Genomic DNA, 25,308 nt, shown 5'->3' with positions numbered 1-25,308 from the left:
GCAAAAGATGCAAAGGTATGTCGACCGCCTTCACAAGTTAAATGTTGACTTTGGGGAAGACTTGGCGATCGACATGGTGCTTCACTCTTTGCCTCCGATGTACAATCAATTTAGGATGACCTACCACATGAACAAAGAGGAGGTCACCCTAAGCAAACTCCAAGGTCTCTTGAGGGTCGATGAGAGCAACTTCAAAGACAAGTCTGTTGCGCCAACTCCCAATCCACCTGCTGCTCCTGTCTTGGCTATTGGTCAAGGAAAGGGAAAGAAGAGGAAGGCTTCGTCTAAGAACTATCGCAAGGTTAAAGCCCGAGATGGTGCCTCTTCTAGTGGGACCAAAGTTGATCCCGCTAAGCCCTGCCCTAACCCGAAGGAGGCAGAGTGCCACCACTGCCACAAGATAGGACATTGGAAGAGAAGCTACCCAGAATACCTGCAAGCCATCAAGGAAGGAAAGATCAAGCCATCTTTCGCAGGTATATATACAATTAAATCTAACGATTCTAATCATGCTATTTCTTGGGTTCTTGATACCGGTTGTGGTCACCACATTTGTTCTAATGTGCAGGGACTAAGAAGAAGTAGGGATGTGGAGCAAGGAAGGATCAATCTAATCATGGGGAACAGAAGATCGTCGCCTGTGACCAAGATTGGAGTGTATTCTTTAGTGCTTAAGAATAATTTGTGTTTAGATTTGAACAATTGTTGCTATTCGCCAGAAATGGCTAGAAACATCATTTCATTTCATGGTTTGTTTAGACAAGGTTTTAGATTTTCTTTTGATAATGAGAATGGTTCTATTTTGGCTTATCTAAATGGTGTCTTTTACTTTGAAGCTATACCATGTAATGGAATTTATGAAACTATTATGATTGTTGATAACTTAGGAAATGATGTTTTGAATATAGATTCTTCCTCTAGTATGGATAAAGCATCCTTGTGGCATTGTCGTCTTGGACATGTCAACAAGAAACGCATAGCCCAACTCCAAAAGGATGGAGTGTTGGAGTCATTCGACCTTAGGGAAGATGACACGTATGAGTCTTGTTTACTTGGAAAGATGACTAAATCACCCTTCACGAGTACGTGTGAAAGGGGTAAGGGTCTATTGGACCTAATACATACCGATGTATGTGGACCGTTTAGATCAACCACGAAGGATGGGAACCGTTTCTACGTGACTTTTACTGATGATTATAGTAGATATGGGTATATCTATTTAATTAAGCAAAAGTCAGAAACTTTTGAAAAGTTCAAAGAGTTCAAGAATGAAGTGGAGAATCAATTGGGCAGGAAAATCAAGATGCTTCGATCCGATCGAGGAGGAGAGTACCTAAGTCTTGAATTCCACGATTATCTCAAGGAGTGTGGAATAGTTTCGCAATTGACGCCTCCTAGGACACCGCGGTTGAATGGTGTGGCAGAAAGGCGTAATCGAACCTTATTGGATATGGTTCTCTCTATGATGAGTCGTGCTTCACTACCTATCTCTTTTTGGGGGTATGCCTTAGAGACTGCCGCCCATATCCTTAACCGAGTCCCTACTAAGAAGGTTGCCAAAACACCTCATGAGATGTGGACAGGGAAAGCTCCCTCGTTGGCACATATCAAGGTTTGGGGTTGCGAGGCTTTCGTAAGACGAGATACTCACGACAAGCTCGAACCTCGAAGTGAGTGATGTATTTTCATCGGCTACCCGCAGACATCCTTTGGATATCTCTTCTATAGACCGAAGGACAATGTTGTCTTCGTTGCGAGGAGAGGAATTTTCCGAGAGCGAGAACTCATAGGCCAAGGAGACAGTGGGAGGCAAATCGAGCTTGAAGATATTCAAGAGTCGATAGATGAAGGAACCTCTACCGCTGACACTCAACCCGAGGAGGAAACTCCGGTTGAACCGATTGACGAATCCTTACCTCTTAGACGTTCCGATAGAGTTAGAGTTCTACCCCAGTTTTATGGTTTTCATATTACTACCAAATGGGACACGTATATTAGTGATGGTACACTAATAAATCTTGATGAACCTAATAGCTATAAGGAATCCATGGCAGACCCGGAGTCTGCTAAATGGAAATAGGCAATGGATAGCGAGATCTAGTCCATGTATGATAACCAAGTTTGGAATTTGGTTGATTATGTGCCCGGACGTAAGACCGTTGGGTGCAAATGGATCTTCAAGAAGAAGACCGACGTGGATGGGAACGTACACACATATAAAGCACGATTGGTTGCGAAGAGCTTTACTCAAACTCCCGGAGTTGACTATGATGAGACCTTCTCACCAGTGGCGAAGATTAAATCTATTAGAGTGATGCTAGCGATTGCTGCATTTCATGATTATGAGATTTGGCAAATGGATGTCAAGACTGCTTTCCTTAACGGAAAGTTGGCTGAGGATGTTTACATGGCTCAGCCAGAGGGGTTTGTGGATCCGAAGCATCAGAATAGAGTGTGTAAGCTTGAGAAGTCCATTTATGGACTTAAGCAAGCGTCTCGCAGATGGAATCTTTGCTTCGATGAGAAAGTCAAAGAGTTTGGATTTGTACGAAGCGAAGATGAATCTTGTGTATATGTCAAAGCCAGTGGGAGTATAGTAAGCATCCTCGTTCTATATGTCGATGACATATTACTCATAGGAAACGACATCCCGACTCTGCAGGAAGTTAAGTCCTGGCTCGGGAAGTGCTTCGGTATGAAGGACCTCGGAGAGGCTTCTTACATTTTGGGAATAAGGATAGTAAGAGAAAGAAGTAAGAGACTAATTGGACTTAGTCAGAACACTTACTTAGAGAAAGTACTAAAACGTTTTAGTATGGAAAACTCAAAGAAGGGAGAATTACCGATACAAAGTAATGCCAAGTTGAGTAAGACTCAAAGTCCGAGTACCGAAGCTGAAATAGCAGAAGTGAGCCGAGTACCATACGCTTCCACAGTTGGCTCAATCATGTACGCTATGACTTGTACTCGCCCTGATGTAGTCTTCTCTTTGAGCATGGTTAGCAGATATCAAGGGAATCCTGGCAGAGCACATTGGATTGCGGTGAAGAATATCCTTAAGTACCTTCGGAGGACGAAGGAATGGTTCTTAGTCCTCGGAGGGAGTGATGACTTGAAGGTGCGAGGGTATAGTGATGCCAGTTTTCAGACTGACAGGGACAACTACCGTTCGCAGTCGGGCTGGGTATTTACCCTGAATGGAGGAGCAGTGACATGGAAAAGTTCCAAGCAGGAAACCGTAGCTGTTTCAACGTGCGAATCAGAGTACATTACAGCAAGCGAAGCGTCGAAGGAGGCAATATGGCTAAAGAACTTCATCGGTCATCTTGGAGTTGTACCTGCCATAAAGGAGCCCATGGAGATTTTCTGTGATAATGAAGGAGCGGTTGCCTTGACCAAGGAACCAAGGGATCATGGTAGATCACGACATATCGATAGAAAATATCACTTCATTAGACATCGTGTAGAAGAAGGACAACTCATAGTGAAGAGGATATTATCGGAAGATAACCCAGCAGATCCGCTTACGAAGGGATTGAGTAGGGTTAAGCACTTTCAGCATGCTAGGAGTATTGGGCTGAAGGATGATATTAGCGTAGATTAGATAGTTTTAGAAACGTGTAATAGATAAATGTAATTAACATTTGATGATTAAATAAAGGAGTTTTATTTATGAGTAATGTTACTATCTTATGTTAATTGTTTCACTTTGCATGTTTTGACTTCCAGAATAATTGAGTTTATTAGGAATAATCAAATTATTCAAATTGCCCACAATCGTTCATATGTTGGAAGTAGATATGAATGAAGATTGTCATGAATTGGTGAGTAGATTGTCTAAATGGTATTAGACATATCAAAGGGTTGTTGCGACGTTCATGAGTGCTTATGAACCTGTTTTGAGCATTGGTACAAACCCGCGCTTGCTGGAATGACCTTATGGAATATGATATAAAAGGGTGATCGCAAGACGATAATAACATATAGTCTTAAAACCTAGATATATGGTTTGTTATTTGTTAATTGATTGTACATTGATAATGCGAAAACGCATCAGTAACTCGGTGTTATAAAACGCATTGTTGTGTATAGTTGGTTAATGAATAAGTAAATGCATATAAGTCAAAGTTTATCTGTAACTTTTATCTAAGAAGGTAAAAGCGATATCTCGGCCGCTCGATGATTTGATTTGACTTATGTGCCGGGCCCAGTCAGAACTAAATTGATGTGTTCGATTAAGTTCTATGTTGAATAAATCAGAGATCGAGAAACCTAAATGCTTGACTAACCATTCCATAGGATTGTCAGCGTGATATCTAACAGAGGACTGTACGATCCCTTATCTAAAGGACAAGATTGATTAGATCAGAGTTTGACAGCGTCTTTGAGAGCTACGATTGCAAACCGAATTGTACTTGTGCATATAGTTACTAGACTTATCCAAGTGGGAGACTATTGGAATAGTGTCTAAGGCTGCAACTATATTAGGCAAGTATTTGACCCGGTTGTGCATGGTCCTTTGGGTTGCCTTCACCATAGCAACTTGATAGGATGATTTATTAAGAGAGAGTAAATATTATTAGTATATTATCAGAATAATATATTGTTATTTGATTAATATAAGTCATAGAATTAATTGGAATTAATTTGGTGACTTAAAGAGATTAATTAAATAAGAGGGTATAAACTGTCAATTGTTTGATAGTTAAACTTTAGATTGTAAATCCATATAGATATGGATTGGACGGATTCTAGAAGCTAAAGGATAGCTCAAATCGTCCAAGAGTTATCTAAGGAATGGATTTGGATAGCTTTAAGAGAAGATTGTCCAATTAGGGTTTAGGTTGTAACCCTTAAGGAGTCTACAAGTATAAATAGACCCTATGGCAAAAGGGAAATCGGCACTTCATCTAAAGTAAGAAAACCCTGGCCGATTTCCTCCCCTCTCCTCTCTCCCAAATCATCCTCCTTGCTATTTGGTGTTTGTAAGCCATTTGAGGAGTGACAATTGTGACTCTAGAAGCTCCAAGACAACAAGATCAACAAGGAATTCAAAGGTATGATTCTAGATCTGTTTCAATATTGTTATTACACCTAAATAGTCATTAGAACTCTTGGATTCAAAGCATGTTTAATTAGAAAGCCTAGATTTAAGCATTAGGGTTTTGCATGCGCACATAGGAAAGTTCTTATGGCTAAAACCCATCAGTATCTTCGTTCTCTAAGGTTCTTTTGGCTCTTCAATCGCAGCTAATCACTCCAGAAGGGTTCTAGAATTCTCCTTCGTCGATCTGAGAAGTTATCTTTATATATGCAAAACGACTCGTCGACTCAGGTTCCGAATCGCCGAGTCCATCTCTCAATCCCCGTATGCGATAAGTCTCTGAGTCTCTGAGTCTTTATCTTCTCGAATATTCGCTCGGACTCACCGAGTAGTCGACCCTACTCGCCGAGTAGGTGCTGTTTTTGGTGTTTTTCTTCTTTGTTCAATTCCCGAGCTCCCAACCGCTTCTCCTGCTTCCTTTTGCTTCCGAGCTTCACTTTTGGACTGAAAACATAATTCAAACACTTTTAAGTACCTTTTGATCTTCACTTTAGTTGCTCCAAAATTCTTCAAACTTTTCTTGCAATTCTCTCTTTTTTTTTACATGTACCTCACTTTTTTTCACACAAAATCCTACATGCTTAAGCAGGGGCGCTCAACCTCAATCTTTATTAGCTAACGATAATAATTTTCCTGGATACATTTCTGGTACACGATGCTAAACATATTGCATCCTTCGGGCTAAGCAAGGTCGTGTTTTTGTCCCATTATTTCACTGGAATTAGGAAGCCACAAATGCACTAGAACGTATATAGGCTCAACTAAACATTTGGGTCTTCATGCAATCATCCACACAACTCTAACATGGAATCATAATTTAATTTTTACCAAAATTTCCTAAATTAACCCCTAAACGCATTAGGGTAAGAATAATCATCCAAAACAACATAATTGATGAAAAATCACAACCCTAAAAATTCACTAAACTTCAAAATCGGGAATTGTATAAAATTAACACCCTAGATTTTCCAAAAATCATGACTTTAACAGAATTAAGGAAGAAATTAAGTACCTTTGGTGATGGAATTCAAGAATTTTGAAGAAAGAATGTAGAAGTTGATGAATGCTTGAGAGAAAACACAAGGGAGGCGCACGGCGAGTGATGGGGGAAACTAATTTCATTAGGGTTAAAAACCCTAGTTACCGGTTAGAAAAAATAATTTTTTTTTCTGTAAATAAAACCGACTCGTCGAGTCACGGTCAGACTCGGCGAGTCTGGTCACGATTTTTAAAATTATCTGTGTCACACCCCCAAACCAGACGACGGAAACGTCCGGGGGTGGAGGACTTCATTTGTAGTATCACAACACGTGTATCATAGTAATCAAAGCACAAACAACCATTGTATATAAAAGTATAATATTTACATGTGTTCAATCATTGTATATTGAAACCAAAATAGTATTACAAAAGAAGAAGATAAGACTCCTAATGGCTCCATCTTCTCAAAAAGCTCGGGGAGTACCTGTTATTATTTCCCTGATAATACAAGTAATTTGAAAAGAGAGTATCAACAATAAGTTGAGTGAGTACATAAGTCTTTATGTTTGAATGGGTGTCTTTGTATTTTGAATATGAAAACACTTCTAGAAAATCCCATATTTTCTGTGGTATGTGAAAAGTAGTTTTATTCCCATAAAACCGTCTTATTTGTAAACCATTGTATTTGTAAAACTTGTATTTGAGAGTGTGCCTGGCTTCACCAGTTGTTATCGAAAACTATAGTATAGCATTGTACTTTGCATTTTGTAAACTGGTACTTTGAAGATATACTTACGTTTAGTTGTTTATACACTAACGTGTTGTTACTATCTTTTTAATGAGTTATTATAACCATACTAAGACATGAACGCCTAAAACAAACGCCTGATGAGCGCTTAAACTGTTGATAACAATTGCCACTCATTGGCGTGTATGCCTGACTGTAGCTAACAGCCTGATTGCGGGGTTGTCAATCCCGATAATATAGATCTACACACAACTTGTTTCGATCCCCGGACTGGAGATTCTGGTTATAATGTCAGAGCTTTACTTTGGTTGTCTAAATTGAATTAAACAACTTGAATTGAATGTCTCATAAAAAGCATATAAACATTACATGTATATTAGTTATGAAAACCCAATCATTCTGAAATAAATGATTGACAGTATGTTTTTGACATAGTATCCCGAACATGTATTTTATAAGTGTAAACCCTTGATTTGTTTTGAATTAAAACCCTTGTAGCATGTAAAACAGTGTATTCATATCAATTATAGCTCTATGTATCATAAATTATACCTATTATAATTTATACGTACTTTAGGAACTGGTAATAACTATTTTGACATGTAATCCTTTGCTCAACGTATTACAAAGGTTAATTAAACTAATGAAATAACTTTTATATTTATATACATATACAATTTTATATATAGGTAAAATTTAAACGACCTTCAGACAAATAACCGGTACTATAAGCCACATCCAAACGAGGAAAAGGACCTAGAATGAAATATTAGTCCTACGCCTTTTAAATCTTATTTATATTAAATTATATATACAAATATGTATATTTGGGAAAAATATGTGACAACCCTATATTTTTCCAAAAGCAGTGTAACGCTCAAATGTCAAATACAACGAAAACTATTTGGAATCAACTAAATTAACCTCAAAAATAAAGTGTTCAAATATCTAAGTTGGGATGCATCAAATATTAGATATCGTGCCAAGATTTCCAAAAACGTAAAGAACGTTCAAAACCGGGTTATATTGAAGAAATTATAATCAATCGTATATTTACGACACACCGTTAAAACGCTATTTAACGTAAAAAGTGAAATTTCAATAAAATGCATTTTTGCCTTAAGTATCTAAAAAAAAGTTGTAGAGTTCATTAAACTATAAACGTACATAAAAATATCGCCCAAATTGGACCTCGTATGAAGAAGTTACGAATTTCCAAAGTTTCGTAACAGTAGTAGAGGGCTAAAAACTCGAATTGAAGATCGAGTGTTATTTAGCTATCGCAACCTAAACGAAAGATGAAGACCTCCACAATAGGAGTAAAATGATAAAAAGACAAACGAAAACCGACGTCGAATAAAGAAGATATGAATTTTTAACGGACTTTAGCAGTCCCGGCCTATTAAAAACATATCATTAAAAATAAAGTCAAAACTAGCCGACGGAGTCTAAATGAAAGTTGTAGAACATAATCTCACCTACGCGTGGATATAAAGAACGCGAAAAACGGAGCCCTTACGCGAATGTTACGGAATTTAGAAGACGGAAGCCGAGATTACGCCCAGCGTAATATAGGAGTACGCCCAGCGTACTTAGGAGCAGGGTCGAGTCCCATCGGCTGCAGCTCTACGCCTAGCTAGACTCGAGTCGTAAGCCATGACGCAAAGTTACGCCCAGCATAACCAAAGTACGCCCAGCATAACGCGTACGCCCAGCGTACTCCGGTGGTACGCCCAGCGTACGTGACTTTCCAGCACTATAAATAGAGGGCATGAGCTACGGGTTTTGGCACACCATCTCAAACTCCCACATACTTTCAAGCTCCAGAAGCTGTCCCGACGCCCTCGGTTTCCGCACCCGAGCCCCGACGAAAGATCTACGTTACCGAGATCCCCGAAGAGCCCGAAGACGCAACTTTCCGTGGTCGAAGTTCTGCTCAACTCTAGCCTCTCTCTCTTCAAACCAAACGAGTGAGTTGATACCCCTACCTTTCAATTCTTTTCATGTTTTAGGGGGGGAATACAAGTACATTACAAGTCAAAGTATCATTTTATAAACGTAAATATAATATCTATCTTATAGAGTATTGATACAAACATCTTTATGTTTAAAGGGCTATTATATCACCAAGTTATTTTTACTAAATGGAAACATACTTTTTGAGAAACTATAATGAGTATAGTTAGCAAGTTATTCATACATTTTACATATACATCTTGACAAACAAAATACTTTCAAATGAAGTAAAGTCTTTCTTATCGTAAATCTGTTTATACCAAGCAATGTGAGATATTCAAACTTCAACGTACTCATATGTATGCATTTCATGTCCTGTATTATATACCATAATCTCTTGGAGGGAGAGCGTGATACTTGTGTATAGATCTATACGGGATTGACAACCCCGCACCTAAACTATTAGCTATAGTTAGACCGGCAGGTCTGGGGTGACAAATGTCATAACATTACAACACTTGAAGAATGTTGTTACAGGCAGTCAGTGTCAATAGTATGGTCATAAAACTCACATAAAAGTATAAAAACAAGTTTGATTTACGAGATTCATATATGCATTCAGTTTTCCACATTATTTTTAGCACAAAGTTTATCATTATTATTCAAGTATGAAACATACTAACGCACTCCAACTCTGGGAACTTTTCAAACCATTTATAGAAAATATTGGATTTTCTGAAAACCTCGTTCATCGATTTACTACCAAAATGACATACTTTTCAATACAAAACACTTATGAACTCACTAACTTAATTGTTGACACTTTTTCGAAACCACTTGTATTTCTCAGGGAATCAGTAATACAGGTAACCACCAGCTTTTGAAGAAGGAACGCTAAGGATGTTTTTCATTAAACATTTATATCATCATATTGTAATATTCTTTTGCAAACATGTATAACGCAACAATATACGTTTTTATTATATATATGATGGTTGTGTTATTTTGTTTACAATATTCAATTGTTGTGATACTACGTGAAGTCATCCATCCCCGAATGTTTCCGCCATTCTGGTTTGGGGGTGTGACAGATTGGTATCAGAGCATTGTTTATAGTGAACTAAGTATATCGAACCACATAAGATATACAAACTATAAATGCAAAGGGGACCAAAAACCCTCTGACAAAACATTTTCATGAACAATATATTTCCTTTTAAAAATAAAATACATTTTTACTCGCATGTATTAGTCTCGTATCATGACAAGTTTTCTAAAAAAAAGTATTAAGGCAAGTTGCGACACTACGATTGGGCCTCGGGGTATGTAATCAGGTCGAGAATAAGTATTTCCTGATCAACTATATTTATCCTGGATTTGACCAATGTACGTCGAGGAATGGTCGTAGTGGACAACAAGCCAAAAACTTACCAAATACAAATTATTTTAGATTCGCCAATTTGAAATACTATAGGAGTATTGTTAAAAATAATTATACAATGAAACACTTGCGCTCTGTAAGGATATAGTTAAACGTAGAGAGTCGTTAAATAGAAATTTCTTTTCTTATGAAATTCTCATACCTCTATCCTAGTACAGACAAATGGTCGGATTCCATTTACCGGGAGATCCCTACTACCCAAACCAAGGAAACGACGACTGGATAGAAGAAGACCCGGAGGAAGACCCAGAGGAAATCGAAGAAGAGGTCGAGGAAGAACTCGAAGAGGAAGTCGAAGAAGAATTCGAAGTTGAATTTGGAGAGGAATTCGAAGTCGACGAGGAGGTTGAGGAAATTACTAGTGGAACAGACTCCGAGCCGGAAGTAATCGACCATCCCATCCTTCATCCTCCCGAAATCAGACCATATCAACCGGGACCCATTCCCATGTAGGGAAGCCACCTCTACTACTGGAGCCGCCAAAAAGGTGTACGCCCTCCCTTCGGCATGTGTCGAGATTTTTACAATGTCATTGGGGGAGGCTCAGCTGATCGAGCACTTCCTATTATTGTGGGCGCTATAACTACCCAGAACTACCAAACGGACAAGCAAGCAGCCAGAGTTCGCGAGGTCAATGCTGCTACTCAAGGTAACGCCGCAGACATCCGTCATCTGGAAGGACTACATGAGAACACCCAAATCTACATAGGGACGCTTCAGAATCAAATGATAACGACACTAGCAGAAATAAGAGAAATGAAGGAACAACAAGCAGATCTCGAGAGGCGCCTGATGGGAGTCAAACAGTCGGATGCCGAATCTAGCTCCAAACATGCAACACGCCGCAAGTAGAGCTTGCTCAAACCCCAACAATTTTGTTATAAAATAGGACTCGGATAAAAGTTTTTCCCTTATTTCCTTTTGTATCTGTAATCGGAGACCTCTAGGTAGGTCAAATTTTCTAAACAAGAAGCGTAATGTAACACACCTCAAGTGTGACCTATATATAAAAATGAAGTACTTCTTTGTATACCTCTCGGAACTTATGGGATTAACTAAAATTACTATACCAACCTTGAAACCATAAACTAAAGTCAAAAAAAATTACAAGATACAACTATCACACGGTTGTCAAAACATTAAAAAATTATAGTATTCATTCTTATTTTCTCTACCAGAACATGCCTCCTTGTAGATCGGCACGCAGAAACTCAACTTCAACACCACCTCCACCACCTCCTCCAATTATGGATGTCGTTATGTTCCAAACTGTTGTAACCGCCGCTGTAACCGCAACGATGGCTCAAATGAGCAACAACGAGTCAGGAGGAGGAACAAACAGCTTTACAAATGGCCAAGGTCAAGGTCGTTCAGGGGTATGCACTTACAAAGACTTCACCAACGGAAAACCTATTCCCTTTTATGGGACTGGGGGAGTATTGGCTCTATCTCAATGGATAGAGAAAACGGAAGTTATATTCGAAATTTGCGCATGCCCTGAAGAAAGCAAAGTAAAATTTGCTGCTTTTACTTTCTCTGAACGCGCCCTGACATGGTGGAACGGCCACGTCAAGACACTAACCCTAGTGGTGGCGAACTCTATGGGTTGGGAAAACTTGAAACGAATGCTCCTTCTAGAGTACTGCCCAAGAGGCGAGATTCAGAAGCTTGAACAGGAACTGTGGGGCCTTTCGATGGTAGGCTCGGACATCGCAGGTTACACCAACAGGTTCAGTGATTTAATAACACTTTGCCCAGGAATGTTGATCTTGGAAAGCCAAAAGGTTGATTGATATATCTGGGGACTATCACCCCAACTTCGAGGAAGTGTGTTAGCTTCCAAACCTATGACCTTCAACAACGCTAAGGAACTGACACAATCTCTCGTTGATCATGGTGTCTGTCAAGGAGTCACGACTGTCATGGCTGAACCAACCAAAGGGAACAACAACAACGAGATCAATGCCAACAACAACAGCAAGAAGAAATTCTGGAACAAGAGAAAGGGGCAAACTTCGCAAGAACCTTCAAAGAAACAAATGGTTGTGGTTCATGCTGCTACTACTCCCACCACAACTCCTGCTACCCCTGCGTCAACAAAACCATATACAGGGAACCTGCCTAAGTGCATCAAAGGCAACTACCATCACCACGGTAATTGCCGTGAGATGCACTGTAAGAACTGCGACAGGAAAGGGCACACAGCTCGTTTTTGTAAGGCACCAGCGCGACCAGTCACTCAAGTTCCTGGTACTGGGATAATCCATGCATTTTATGGGTGTGGAGAAACTGGGCACTTCAAGAGGGACTGCCCCAAGACGAGGAATGTTGGCGGTGATGGGAGAGTGCTGGAAATAGGTCAAAATGAAGCAATAGCCGACCCAACAGTGGTTACGGGTACGTTTCGCCTCAACAACATTTATGCATGCATACTCTTTGACTACGGTGCGGAGAGAAGTTTTGTGAGCCATAAATTCAAACACTTACTTAATCAAAGACCTCAACCACTCAATAAAATATTCACGGTAGAAATGGCTAACGTTAAAACGGAAAGCACAAGCGATATATACGTAGGGTGCACATTAAAGTTAAACGAACACTTATTTCAAATCGACCTAATGCCCATTTCGATAAGAAGTTTCGATGTCATCATCGGTATGGACTGGTTGAGCCTTCACCATGCCGATATACTTTGTCATGAAAGGGCCGTTCGCCTCAATCTGCCAAACGGCGAAACTCTTGTCATTTATGGTGACAAACCTAGTTCAAGTTTACAAATCATCTCCTGTGTTAAGGCACAAAAATATCTTCGCAAGGAATACCATGCCTTTCTAGCCCATGTAGTAGACCAGAAACAAGAACCAAAGAACATTAAAGACATTCCAGAAGTCTGCAACTTCCCAGATATTTTCCCAGAAGATCTTCCAGGAATTCCACCAGAGCGCCAAGTTGAGTTCAGAATCGACTTAATCCCCGGAGCTACCCCTGTAGCAAAGTCGCCTTACCGTTTAGCCCCAGCCGAGATGCAGGAACTGTCCAGTCAATTAAACGAGCTGCTGAGCAAGGGCTTCATAAGACCGAGCTTCTCACCATGGGGAGCACAAGTCCTATTCGTGAAAAAGAAAGACGGATCCTTTCGCATGTGCATCGATTATCGAGAACTGAACAAACTCACGATCAAGAAGCGATATCCCTTATCGCGCATAGACGATCTGTTCGACCAACTACAGGGAGCAAGCTACTTCTCAAAGATCGATCTAAGATCAGGTTATCACCAACTGCGAGTACTGGAAGGAGACGTCCCCAAAACGGCTTTCCGAACACGTTATGGCCACTACGAGTTTGTAGTAATGCCCTTCGGATTGACAAATGCTCCAGCAGTGTTCATGGACTTGATGAACCGAGTATGTCGTCCCTTCCTAGATAAATTTGTGATTGTGTTCATAGATGATATACTCATCTATTCTAGAAGCCAGGAAGAACACAGCCAACACCTCCGCCAAGTTTTGGAAACGTTGAGGGCAAAAAAGCTTTACGCAAAATTTTCCAAGTGCGAATTTTGGATTCGGAAAGTGGATCTCCTAGGACATGTAGTAAGCAAGGAGGAGATACACGTGGATCCTTCTAAGATCAAGGCAATAGAAAGTTGGATGACTCCAAGGACCCCTACAGAAACCCGGCAATTTTTGGGACTCGTCGGGTATTACCGAAGGTTCATACAGAACTTTTCGAAGATTGCCAAACCACTTACCACCCTAACTCAGAAGAGTGTGACCTTCGACTGGGGAGAAAAGCAAGACACCGCGTTTCAAACGCTAAAACGAGCCTTATGTAGTGCGGCCATCCTAACCTTGCCAGAAGGAACGGAGGACTTCGTGGTCTATTGCGATGCATCAAACCAAGGACTCGGGTGTGTCCTGATGCAACGAGGGAAGGTTATCGCCTACGCCTCAAGACAACTAAAGACGCACGAAGTGAACTACACAACGCACGATCTTGAGCTAGGAGAAGTCATCTTCGCTCTAAAGAGATGGAGGCACTATCTCTACGGCACGATATGTACGATCTTCACCGACCATAAAAGCCTCCAACATATCCTTAACCAGAAAGAACACAACATGAGACAAAGACGGTGGTTAGAACAACTAAATGATTATGAATGCGAGATTCGATATCATCCCGGAAAAGCTAACGTGGTGGCCGATGCACTCAGCCGAAAGAAATTCTCGGGCCGCAGAGTGAAGTCTTTAACCATGACAATCCATTCACACCTATCCACACAAATCAAGGAAGCCCAAATAGAAGCCTTAACATCTGGAATTGTGGCAGGGAAGCATTAAGGGGAATGGATAAGAAGTTTGAGGTCAAGAATGATGGAGTTCATTACTTCATGGATCGGATCTGGACGCCAAAGTTTGGCGGATTCAGAGAAGTCGTCATGAACGAAGCCCATAAAACACGATACTCCATACACCCCGGCTCCGATAAGATGTATCTTGACCTCAAGAAATTGTACTGGTGGCCGAACATGAAAGCTGAAATTGCTACCTACGTGAGTAAATGTCTGACGTGCGCCAAGGTCAAGGTAGAATACCAAAAGCCCTCGGGATTGTTGCAACAACCAGAAATACCCGAATGGAAGTGGGAACGGATAACCATGGATTTCATAACCAAACTACCCAGAACGGCAAGCGGACTCGACACTATTTGGGTGATCGTCGACAGATTAACTAAATCAACACACTTCCTACCGATCAAAGAGACAGATAAGTTAGAGAAGCTAACTAGGACATACCTCAGAGAAATTGTACGACTACATGGTGTGCCCATATCCATTATCTCGGACCGAGATAGTAGGTTCACCTCAAGATTCTGGCAGTCACTACAAAAAGCTTTGGGGACAAGACTAGACATGAGTACCGCTTATCACCCACAAACCGACGGCCAGAACGAGAGAACCATACAAACCCTAGAAGATATGCTGAGAGCTTGCGTAATCGATTTTCGCAAGGCATGGGACACACATCTACCTTTGGTCGAGTTCTCGTACAACAATAGCTACCACACCAGTATTAAAGTTGCCCCGTTCGAAGCCCTCTGTGGCCGCAAATGCAGGTCGCCTCTATATTGGGCTGAAGTGGGGGACACACAACTAGCAAAAGGACAAGCAACAGAAAATACGCTCACTGGACCAGAAATCATAAGGGAAACTACGGAGAAGATTGTTCAGATTCGGGAACGTCTAAAAGCATCAAGGGACAGACAAAAGAGTTACGCAGATAAAAGACGGAAACCCTTGGAATTCCGGGTTGGAGATCGAGTCCTACTAAAGGTCTCGCCCTGGAAGGGATTAATACGCTTCGGGAAGCGCGGGAAACTAAACCCAAGATACATCGGACCATTCGAGATCATTGCCAGGATCCGTCCAGTGGCTTACAAACTTAGATTACCTCAGGAGCTCCACAACGTACACCCTACCTTTCATGTATCAAACCTAAAGAAGTGCTTGTCCGATGAGACCCTTGTCATCCCTCTAGACGAAATTGCAATAAATGAGAATCTCCAATTCGTAGAGGAACCAGTAGAGATCATGGATCGGGAAATAAAAAGGACTAAACAAAGCTGCATACCTATTGTAAAGGTCCGCAGGAACGCCAAGCGAGGACCTGAATACACCTGGGAATGCGAGGATCAGATGAAACAAAAATACCTGCATCTTTTTCCTAACCTGTAAACTCTATCATAGATTAAATTTTGGGACGAAATTCCCTTAACAGGGGGATGATGTGACAACCCTATATTTTTCCAAAAGCAGTGTAACGCTCAAATGTCAAATACAACGAAAACTATTTGGAATCAACTATATTAACCTCAAAAATAAAGTGTTCAAATATCTAAGTTGGGATGCATCAAATATTAGATATCGTGCCAAGATTTCCAAAAACGTAAAGAACGTTCAAAACCGGGTTATATTGAAGAAATTATAATCAATCGTATATTTACGACACACCGTTAAAACGCTATTTAACGTAAAAAGTGAAATTTCAATAAAATGCATTTTTGCCTTAAGTATCTAAAAAAAAGTTGTAGAGTTCATTAAACTGTAAACGTACATAAAAAGATCACCCAAATTGGACCTCGTATGAAGAAGTTACGAATTTCCAAAGTTTCGTAACAGTAGTAGAGGGCTAAAAACTCGAATTGAAGATCGAGTGTTATTTAGCTATCGCAACCTAAACGAAAGATGAAGACCTCCACAATAGGAGTAAAATGATAAAAAGACAAACGAAAACCGACGTCGAATAAAGAAGATATGAATTTTTAACGGACTTTAGCAGTCCCGGCCTATTAACAACATATCATTAAAAATAAAGTCAAAACTAGCCGACGGAGTCTAAATGAAAGTTGTAGAACATAATCTCACCTACACGTGGATATAAAGAACGCGAAAAACGGAGCCCTTACGCGAAAGTTACGGAATTTAGAAGACGGAAGCCGAGATTACGCCCAGCGTAATATAGGAGTACGCCCAGCGTACTTAGGAGCAGGGTCGAGTCCCATCGGCTGCAGCTCTACGCCTAGCTAGACTCGAGTCGTAAGCCATGACGCAAAGTTACGCCCAGCATAACCAAAGTACGCCCAGCATAACGCGTACGCCCAGCGTACTCCGGTGGTACGCCCAGCGTACGTGACTTTCCAGCACTATAAATAGAGGGCATGAGCTACGGGTTTTGGCACACCATCTCAAACTCCCACATACTTTCAAGCTCCAGAAGCTGTCCCGACACCCTCGGTTTCCGCACCCGAGCCCCGACGAAAGATCTACGTTACCGAGATCCCCGAAGAGCCCGAAGACGCAGCTTTCCGTGGTCGAAGTTCTGCTCAACTCTAGCCTCTCTCTCTTCAAACCAAACGAGTGACTTCATACCCCTACCTTTCAATTCTTTTCATGTTTTAGGGGGGGATACAAGTACATTACAAGTCAAAGTATCATTTTATAAACGTAAATATAATATCTATCTTATAGAGTATTGATACAAACATCTTTATGTTTAAAGGGCTATTATATCACCAAGTTATTTTTACTAAATGGAAACATACTTTTTGAGAAACTATAATGAGTATAGTTAGCAAGTTATTCATACATTTTACATATACATCTTGACAAACAAAATACTTTCAAATGAAGTAAAGTCTTTCTTATCGTAAATCTGTTTATACCAAGCAATGTGAGATATTCAAACTTCAACGTACTCATATGTATGCATTTCATGTCCTGTATTATATACCATAATCTCTTGGAGGGAGAGCATGATACTTGTGTATAGATCTATACGGGATTGACAACCCCGCACCTAAACTATTAGCTATAGTTAGACCGGCAGGTCTGGGGTGACAAATGTCATAACATTACAACACTTGAAGAATGTTGTTACAGGCAGTCAGTGTCAATAGTATGGTCATAAAACTCACATAAAAGTATAAAAACAAGTTTGATTTACGAGATTCATATATGCATTCAGTTTTCCACATTATTTTTAGCACAAAGTTTATCATTATTATTCAAGTATGAAACATACTAACGCACTCCAACTCTGGGAACTTTTCAAACCATTTATAGAAAATATTGGATTTTCTGAAAACCTCGTTCATCGATTTACTACCAAAAGGACATACTTTTCAATACAAAATACTTATGAACTCACCAACTTAATTGTTGACACTTTTTCGAAACCACTTGTATTTCTCAGGGAATCAGTAATACAGGTAACCACCAGCTTTTGAAGAAGGAACGCTAAGGACGTGTCATTAAACATTTATATCATCATATTGTAATATTCTTTTGCAAACATGTATAACGCAACAATATACGTTTTTATTATATATAAGATGGTTGTGTTATTTTCTTTACAATATTCAATTGTTGTGATACTACGTGAAGTCATCCACCCCCGAATGTTTCCGCCATTCTGGTTTGGGGGTGTGACAAAATATAAGTTTATAAAAGAGTTCAATATTTGAAGTATTTTTGATGCTTTAAAATCATTTTATCGTGATTTGAAATCATTTATTTATAACACAAAGTTGTTTTGTTATACTTGTATTTCCCCCTTAAAATAGTAAAAATTATGAAAATATGGGGGTATGAACTCACTTGATAGGTGGTAATTCGGATAGAGTTTCGTTTCACGAAAAGGAGTTTATTTGTCGAGAAACCGGCTCAAATCGGGCAGAGTTTTGATAGGAGAGAGGATGAATTCTCAAGAATTTTAGGGCTTCATGGCCTACTTCGGGCTCGAGTCTTGATATCGGGGCTTTAGGGGTTGTATATGAGCTTAAGGGAGTGGAAAATGTGAAAGAGTGTGAAATTTAGGGTGAAAAAGTGAAATAATTCGGAAACCCTCGCACACTATATATAGCCCGAAGGCTCGGATCCGAAGCTTATGCGAGGCTATGCGAGGCTGACACTTTGCGAAGGGAAGCAACTTCGGTTCGGAGGTGGTAGGCTCGGATTGGTCTAACCCTCAGTCCAATGAAAAGAAGCCACGTGCGAAGGGGGTGTCCGAGGAGGGTGCGAGGGGCGTGCGAGGGGCATGCGAGGGGCGTCTCCGGGGTGTCTCCTGCGAAGTTATCCGAGTAGGATTGGACCGCAGAGTTGGCCGAATTAGAAGGTGACACGCGAGACATCGTTCCACTCAGCAGCTGACACGTGGAGGCCTCGCATGCGAGGGTGACGTGGCAATCACTGTTCATGCGAATTTTCCCGGTTTTTGGTATTTTTCTTTATTTTTTTGCCAAAACTTGTAAAATTCATAACTTTTGCATACGAACTCCGTTTTTGACGTTCTTTATATGCACGCGTAGCTAAAATTATATTCTACGACTTTCGTTTAGACTTCGTCGGCTAATTTTGACTTTATTTTTAATATTATTATTTTAAACAGACCGGGATGTGAATCCGTTATAAATTCACAACTTCTTCATACGACGTCCGTTTTTGTCTGTCTTTTTACCGTTGTACTACTAATGACGAGACCTTCAATTCTCATTTAGGTTGTGTCGGCTAAAAGCCACTCGATCTTTATTTTGAGTTTTTAGCTGTACACTGCTATACTGAAACGTCGAAAAATCATAACTTCCTCATACGAAGTCAGATTTTGGCGTTCTTTTTATGAAAGTTCCCGGTTTAACATAAACTATAACTTTCATGTAGATTGTTAAGGCTAGAAAGCCTTTTTATCAAAAATTCAGTTTTTACACTGAACAGTGTTTTGCCGGTTTTGTCGCGGATTTTCGATTGGTCATAACTTCTTCGTTATAACTTGGATTTTAGTGTTCTTTATATTTTTGGAAACCTTGTTACAATCTCTATCACTTGGTTCAACCCAATTGAGATTAATTAATAATTTATTTTTGAGGGTCAATTATGTAAATATACATAGTATGCCAAAATTTCTCTTTATTTAATTAAAAAGAAGAACAATTTGACCTACACTATTACATAAGTTTGAAATAATGGTTTGTTACAATCTGGAATCTGAAGCGACTCGTCGAGTCCAGGTCAGACTCGGCGAGTCAATTGCAAACAGTTCAAAAATTATATAATTTTGCCATTCATTTATAAAAGAAACTTCATTCCACCCCACACTTAGTCCATACGCACTCTCAAGCAGTCATGTCTGATGATTTGGAAGATTGAAATCCTAAAAACGAAAAAGCAAACTAAAACAAAAAAATGAAAGAAAGCAAACTCTAATAACAGGTTGCCTCCCGCCAAGCGCTTCTTTTTAAGCAGTCGTTAGCTAGACTCCTTCCCATCTACGTTTCTTCATTTTCCTGCATCGGGAATGCACGCCTAATCAGTTGCGGTTTGTACTTCGTCTTGTAAGCGCGAATCTTCTTTTTGTAAGCCCGTCTTAATTCTTCTCTCTTCTTCTTTATAGCATCATCCTCAGCTGCATGAAATTCCCTTCTCCTCATCTTTTTCTTCTTCACCCTATTCTTTTGCACCTTCTCTTGCACTTCCTTTTCCTTAAACTTCATTACTTCATATTTGGTGAAAACTCGTGCTCTAGGTTTGGTAATGAATGGGTGATCAGCATCATCTTTCCTATACCTTGCCTTTTCCTCTTCTCTAAAGTTTGCCTCATCTTCAAGTGGAATATCTTCTTCTTCTTGCATAATTGTTTCAAGGCATGCTACATGAACGTGTTGAAAATCACCAACCATTCCTCCTTCTGCTGCTTGTTCTTCTAAAGAATGAGGGAGAGTCTTCATATCCAGAACATGCAGGGAACTGGCAACAAGTAGATCTAAGTCGTCCAAGTTGCTAGTAATTTCGACTGGACTCGTCGAGTCCGGGAAAGCGACTCAGTGAGTCAGATCGTATTCCACACTTTCCACTGTGTTTTCCAAGTCGGTTCCTTTCAACAACTTCTCTATCTCCTCCAAGTCCATTTCAATATCTTCATTACCTCCAGAGGGTAGCAAAAACTTGCTTGGATCTTCTTCTTGCAAAAGTGCAAGTTCTTTTTGTAGTATCTCATCATCCAAATCAATGAATGAGATATCTTCTTTTCTTCCTTCTTCTTGCTTGGTCTCTGGTAAAGCTTTAAACACCGCTGACTCGTCTCCTATGCTTAATGTTAGTGTGGACTCACATACATCAATTAATGCATATGTGGTGTTCAAAAATGATCTCCCCAAAATAATTGGAATTTTGGGGTCTTCTTCCATATCAAGTACCACAAAGTCCACGGGAAAAATAAACTTGTCGACCTTAATGAGAAGATCTTCACAAACGCCTCTTGGATGAATAGTCTTCTTGTCCGCCAAATGGATCTTCATATTTACAGGCCTTGGCTCCGGTAATTTCAGCTTCTTGTAGAAAGAGAAAGGCATTAAATTGATACTTGTACCCAAATCGGTCAACGCTTGAGTGGCAAGTACATTTCCAAATTGGCAAGGAATTATGATGCTCCCCGGATCGCCCTTCTTTTCTGGTAGCTCACTCAATACTAGCTCCGCAACTTCAACTAAATCTTTTCTAGCATCAAAGAGACCCTTTAGCAAGTTAAAATACTTGGGTGTCTCAAGAATTGTTTCTACAAAAGGAACGTTGACTGGAAGGGCTCGAACATGCTCCAAGAAGGCTTTATATGCTTTAACATTTTCACCAGGCATGGCTCTGATTGGGAATGGCAAAGGGAGATTGTATGGCTTTGAGGGAATATTAGTTCTATAATCAGCGCATGGACTCATCGAGTCCATTAGAGGGACTCGGTGAGTCAGGTTGGGTTTAGCTGGAGCTGACTCTTCTGCCTTTTCTGTTTTCACCTTGGAGATCTTCTGTGCAGGTGTGGAGATTTCTTCATGGCTGGAAGTCACAGTGTTCAAATTCTCCATTCTCGGATTATTTTTGGTGTTACTTGGAAGTTGACCCGGTCTTCTCTCATTCACTTGATGTGCAAGTTGTCCTAGCTGCTTTTCAATATTGAGAATAGATGCCTGCTGATTCCTTAGCATATTTTTGGTCTCTTGTATTGCAGCATCATGATCATTATGCCTTTTTTCGGATGCGGCTATGAATCTACTGAACATTTCTTCTAAATCGGCTTTCTTTTCCATTACCGGTTCTTCCTTTTGATAAAATCCCCTCTCTTTCTGCTTGCATTTCTCCTCCTTAGCCTTCTTGTATTCTTCATACGGGAGGCATTCCTTTTTCGGTTTCCACCAATTCTCGTCGTATCGATCGCCGCTTGAATAGAACACTTGCGCCTTCTTGTTTCCATTTTCATCCAAGTCATAATCCTTTGTAAGATGAGGCCTTCTACAGTTCTCGCATCCAACTCGAATAGCATGGATTGTTTGATCCATTTTTGTCATCCTTCTATCTAGACTATCGAGCTTAGCCATCATTTTCCGAATTCACTACCCCCGACTCACTTCATTTCTTGGGTTATGGTATTCTCTAGAATGTTTAGAGAATTCTTCTATTAACTCCTTGATTACCGGGGGTGCCTTCTTCGTGAGCGGGCCTTGCGAGTCGAGCAATTGCCGTGTGGTGACATTAACTCCATCATAGAAGATGGAGACCTCTTGTTGGCTATTGAGGTCATGGTGTGGGCAATTTCTAAGAAGACCTTTATACCTTTCCCACGCTTCATAAAGAGACTCTCCGGGTTGTTGCTCGAAGTTGGCAATGGCTTTCTTTAGCTTGGCTATTTTGGAAGGCGGGCAAAAGTGGTCTATGAACACTTCTTTCATCTTAGCCCATGTGGTGACCGATCCGGGAGGAAGTGACTTGAGCCAATCCTTTGCAGCACTCTTGAATGTGACTGGAAGCATGCGAAGTAGCTGGGTCTCACGTGGCACATTTGGTACATTGAAGTAGTCAACCACATCACTCACTTCATCCAAGTGCTTGTAGGCGTCTTCGTGGTCTTTTCCATAAAAAGGGAGCTCCTTGAGTTGAGCGAGAATATGACCCTTTAGCTCGAAAGTAGCGGTAGCGGGAATTGCGGGCTGCACAAGTCCCGGGCCAGTGTCATCGCGTATCCTCTTCTTCCACTCCCCCATGGGTCTTCATCGATATTAGCCATAGTGATAGCTAATTCGTCTTCAAAATCGGATTCGTGCTCGTATGTGGGTTCTTCTTCTTCCTCGGTCTCATACTCGGTGTCTTCCTTGATCGGGTCTTGAATTGTCAAAGAGGCGCTGGATGCTCCTAATTTTCTGCTCCTCTTCTTGCTGAAAACGGACTTGAGGTTCTTTAGTGGCGAATTCCATGAAGAAACGGATTCTCCAACGGCTTTTCCTTTGCTCCTCCTTAGTGCGGATTCCGGGTCTTCTAGAGGAGGGACCAGAGGTGTATCAGATCCTCGGATTCAGGGTCTTCTCACACAAAAGATCGATAAAAATAGAATTTAATGCTAATTTAGAACCGTTCCCCGACAACGACGCCAAAAAATTGATGTGTGTAAGACAACTTAGTTTTAAACCTACTTTTAATTATTAAATAAACACACAAAGGTAGTGGACCTATCAATTGTGGTATAGCTAAATAAGTTGGGTATTGAACATAGGGAACGGTAAATTAAAACTAAAAACTAATTCTATCTAAATTAATTATTAAGTAGGGGTTTTCTCTAGTTTTACTAGACTAGAAACTTACTAACTATCACTAAATCTAAAAGCTAGAAAAGCAAAGAATTAACTAGATTCAATAATGGGAAGGAACTTCTGTTTAGTTCAACTCAATTGATCATATGGTTGATTTTATGGTAATAGTGCAATGGATTAACTCTTTTGTTGGCTAACGACTCAAGTGATTAATTTCGTGTTCGCTACACTAACCCTTAGTGAATAAACTAACTCAAACAGTGATCAGTTGTCTAATTTAATTAAATTCACTAGATTAATTATTCGGGTTAATTTAGACTTGCAATGGTTAACTAATTTGGTCCTTTAGTTAACTTCTTGTTTATGGTCATCACACAAGCTCACACATGAATTTACTTAATTTTCTTATTAATTCTAGTTTCATGTTCATTAATCCTAGACATATGATAAAGTGGTCACATAAACATATGAGGTTGATAATCAAAAGATGTTCATACTATTTAATTACCTTCCTAGTAACAGAAAATTAATTATCATTCACACACAAGGTTCTTTAGCAAGCTAAAAATAACAAAAATCACCAACATTAAATTAATCCTACCAATAATCAAACCATAGTCTCAAATTTGTATCCCCAAACAGAAGTTTAAGAGTTTTAGCTCATGATTGAAGTAAATAACAGCAAATAAACGAATTCTAATTGTCTAGCCGTAATGGAAAACAAAAGATTAAGTAGAATGATGAAATTTGCCTCAAATCTCCTTCGGAATTGGATTCTAGGTTGTATCTTCGTTCTCCAAGGTTCTTCTGGCTCTTCAATCGCAGCTAATCTCTCCAGAAGGGTTCCAGAATTCTCCTTCGTCGATCTGAGAAGTTATCTTTATATATGCGAAACGACTCGTCGAGTCAGGTGCCGACTCGCCGAGTCCATCTCTCAGTCCCTGTATGCGATAAGTCTCTAAGTCTCTGAGTCTTTATCTTCTCGAATATTCGCTCGGACTCGCCGAGTAGGTGCTGTTTTTGGTGTTTTTCTTCTTTGTTCAATTCCCGAGCTCCCAACCGCTTCTCCTGCTTCCTTTTGCTTTCGAGCTTCACTTTTGGACTGAAAACATAATTCAAACACTTTTAAGTACCTTTTGTCCATGAAATGCAACAAATTAGCTAATAAATGATAAAAATCTATAATTATTATGAGGCTAAATATGCAAATATCAGGACACACCACACACCTGAGAGCAGTGGTGTTAGTGATGAGGAGATCCGCATGTTAATTCATGAGGAGGTGGCTACTGCTATACTAGCTGAGATACCGAAGATGTTTGGGTTTATCAAGACCACTCTGATCGAGACTTTTGACGAGCGGTATGTTGCTCTTATTGATGCTGCTGTTGCTGTGGCCACCGCAGCCGTTGCTATTGCCAGGCCGCAGGGGGGCGACTCGTTGCTGTACCGAGAGTTCAGCAACATGAAGCCACTAGAGTTTTACGGGATGCTAGATTCGATCGCTGCGATGAGATGGATTTCTAATATTGAGGTATGTTTCTATACTTTCTTGTATCCGGAGCATTTGAGAGTTCGGTTCGCACTAAACCAGCTTCGTTTGGGAGCGAAGGACTGGTGGAAGTTTGTGACGGAAGACTTCACAACGGCAAAGCGTACTGCGGTGACCTAAGAGAGGCTCACCACAATGTTTCGAGATGAGTATGTTCCCCCTGTGGAGAGGGAACGTCTAGCCCAAGAGTTCTTGTCCTTTAGCAGGGAACGGAGTCTGTGACGGTGATTACGAGGATGTTTCATGAGAGGGCATTGTTTTGCCCTGAGCAAGTGTCAACTGAGCAGGCACGTATGAGCCGGTACTTAAGCATATTGAGGAGGGACATACGTGAGTTCGTGGCGAACTCGTCATACCGGACATTTGATGAGCTCTAGGCAAATACCCGGAAGAGAGAGATTAAG

General features: G+C 40.3%; 1 non-coding gene across 1 annotated transcript; it reads left to right on the top strand.

The window, feature by feature from the left end:
- Positions 1–22,342: 22,342 nt before the first annotated feature.
- On the top strand, positions 22,343–22,449 carry LOC145065206 (small nucleolar RNA R71). Its single transcript, XR_013688352.1, has one exon. It is a non-coding gene; the product is annotated as a small nucleolar RNA R71 (small nucleolar RNA).
- Positions 22,450–25,308: the final 2,859 nt, after the last annotated feature.

This window comes from Lactuca serriola, chromosome 7 (assembly GCF_051521515.1).
Source record: "Lactuca serriola cultivar US96UC23 chromosome 7, Lser_US96UC23_V15, whole genome shotgun sequence".
Taxonomy (NCBI): domain Eukaryota; kingdom Viridiplantae; phylum Streptophyta; class Magnoliopsida; order Asterales; family Asteraceae; genus Lactuca; species Lactuca serriola.
Note: the sequence above shows the minus strand (reverse complement) of the source record. Positions and strands in the feature narration are given on the sequence as shown.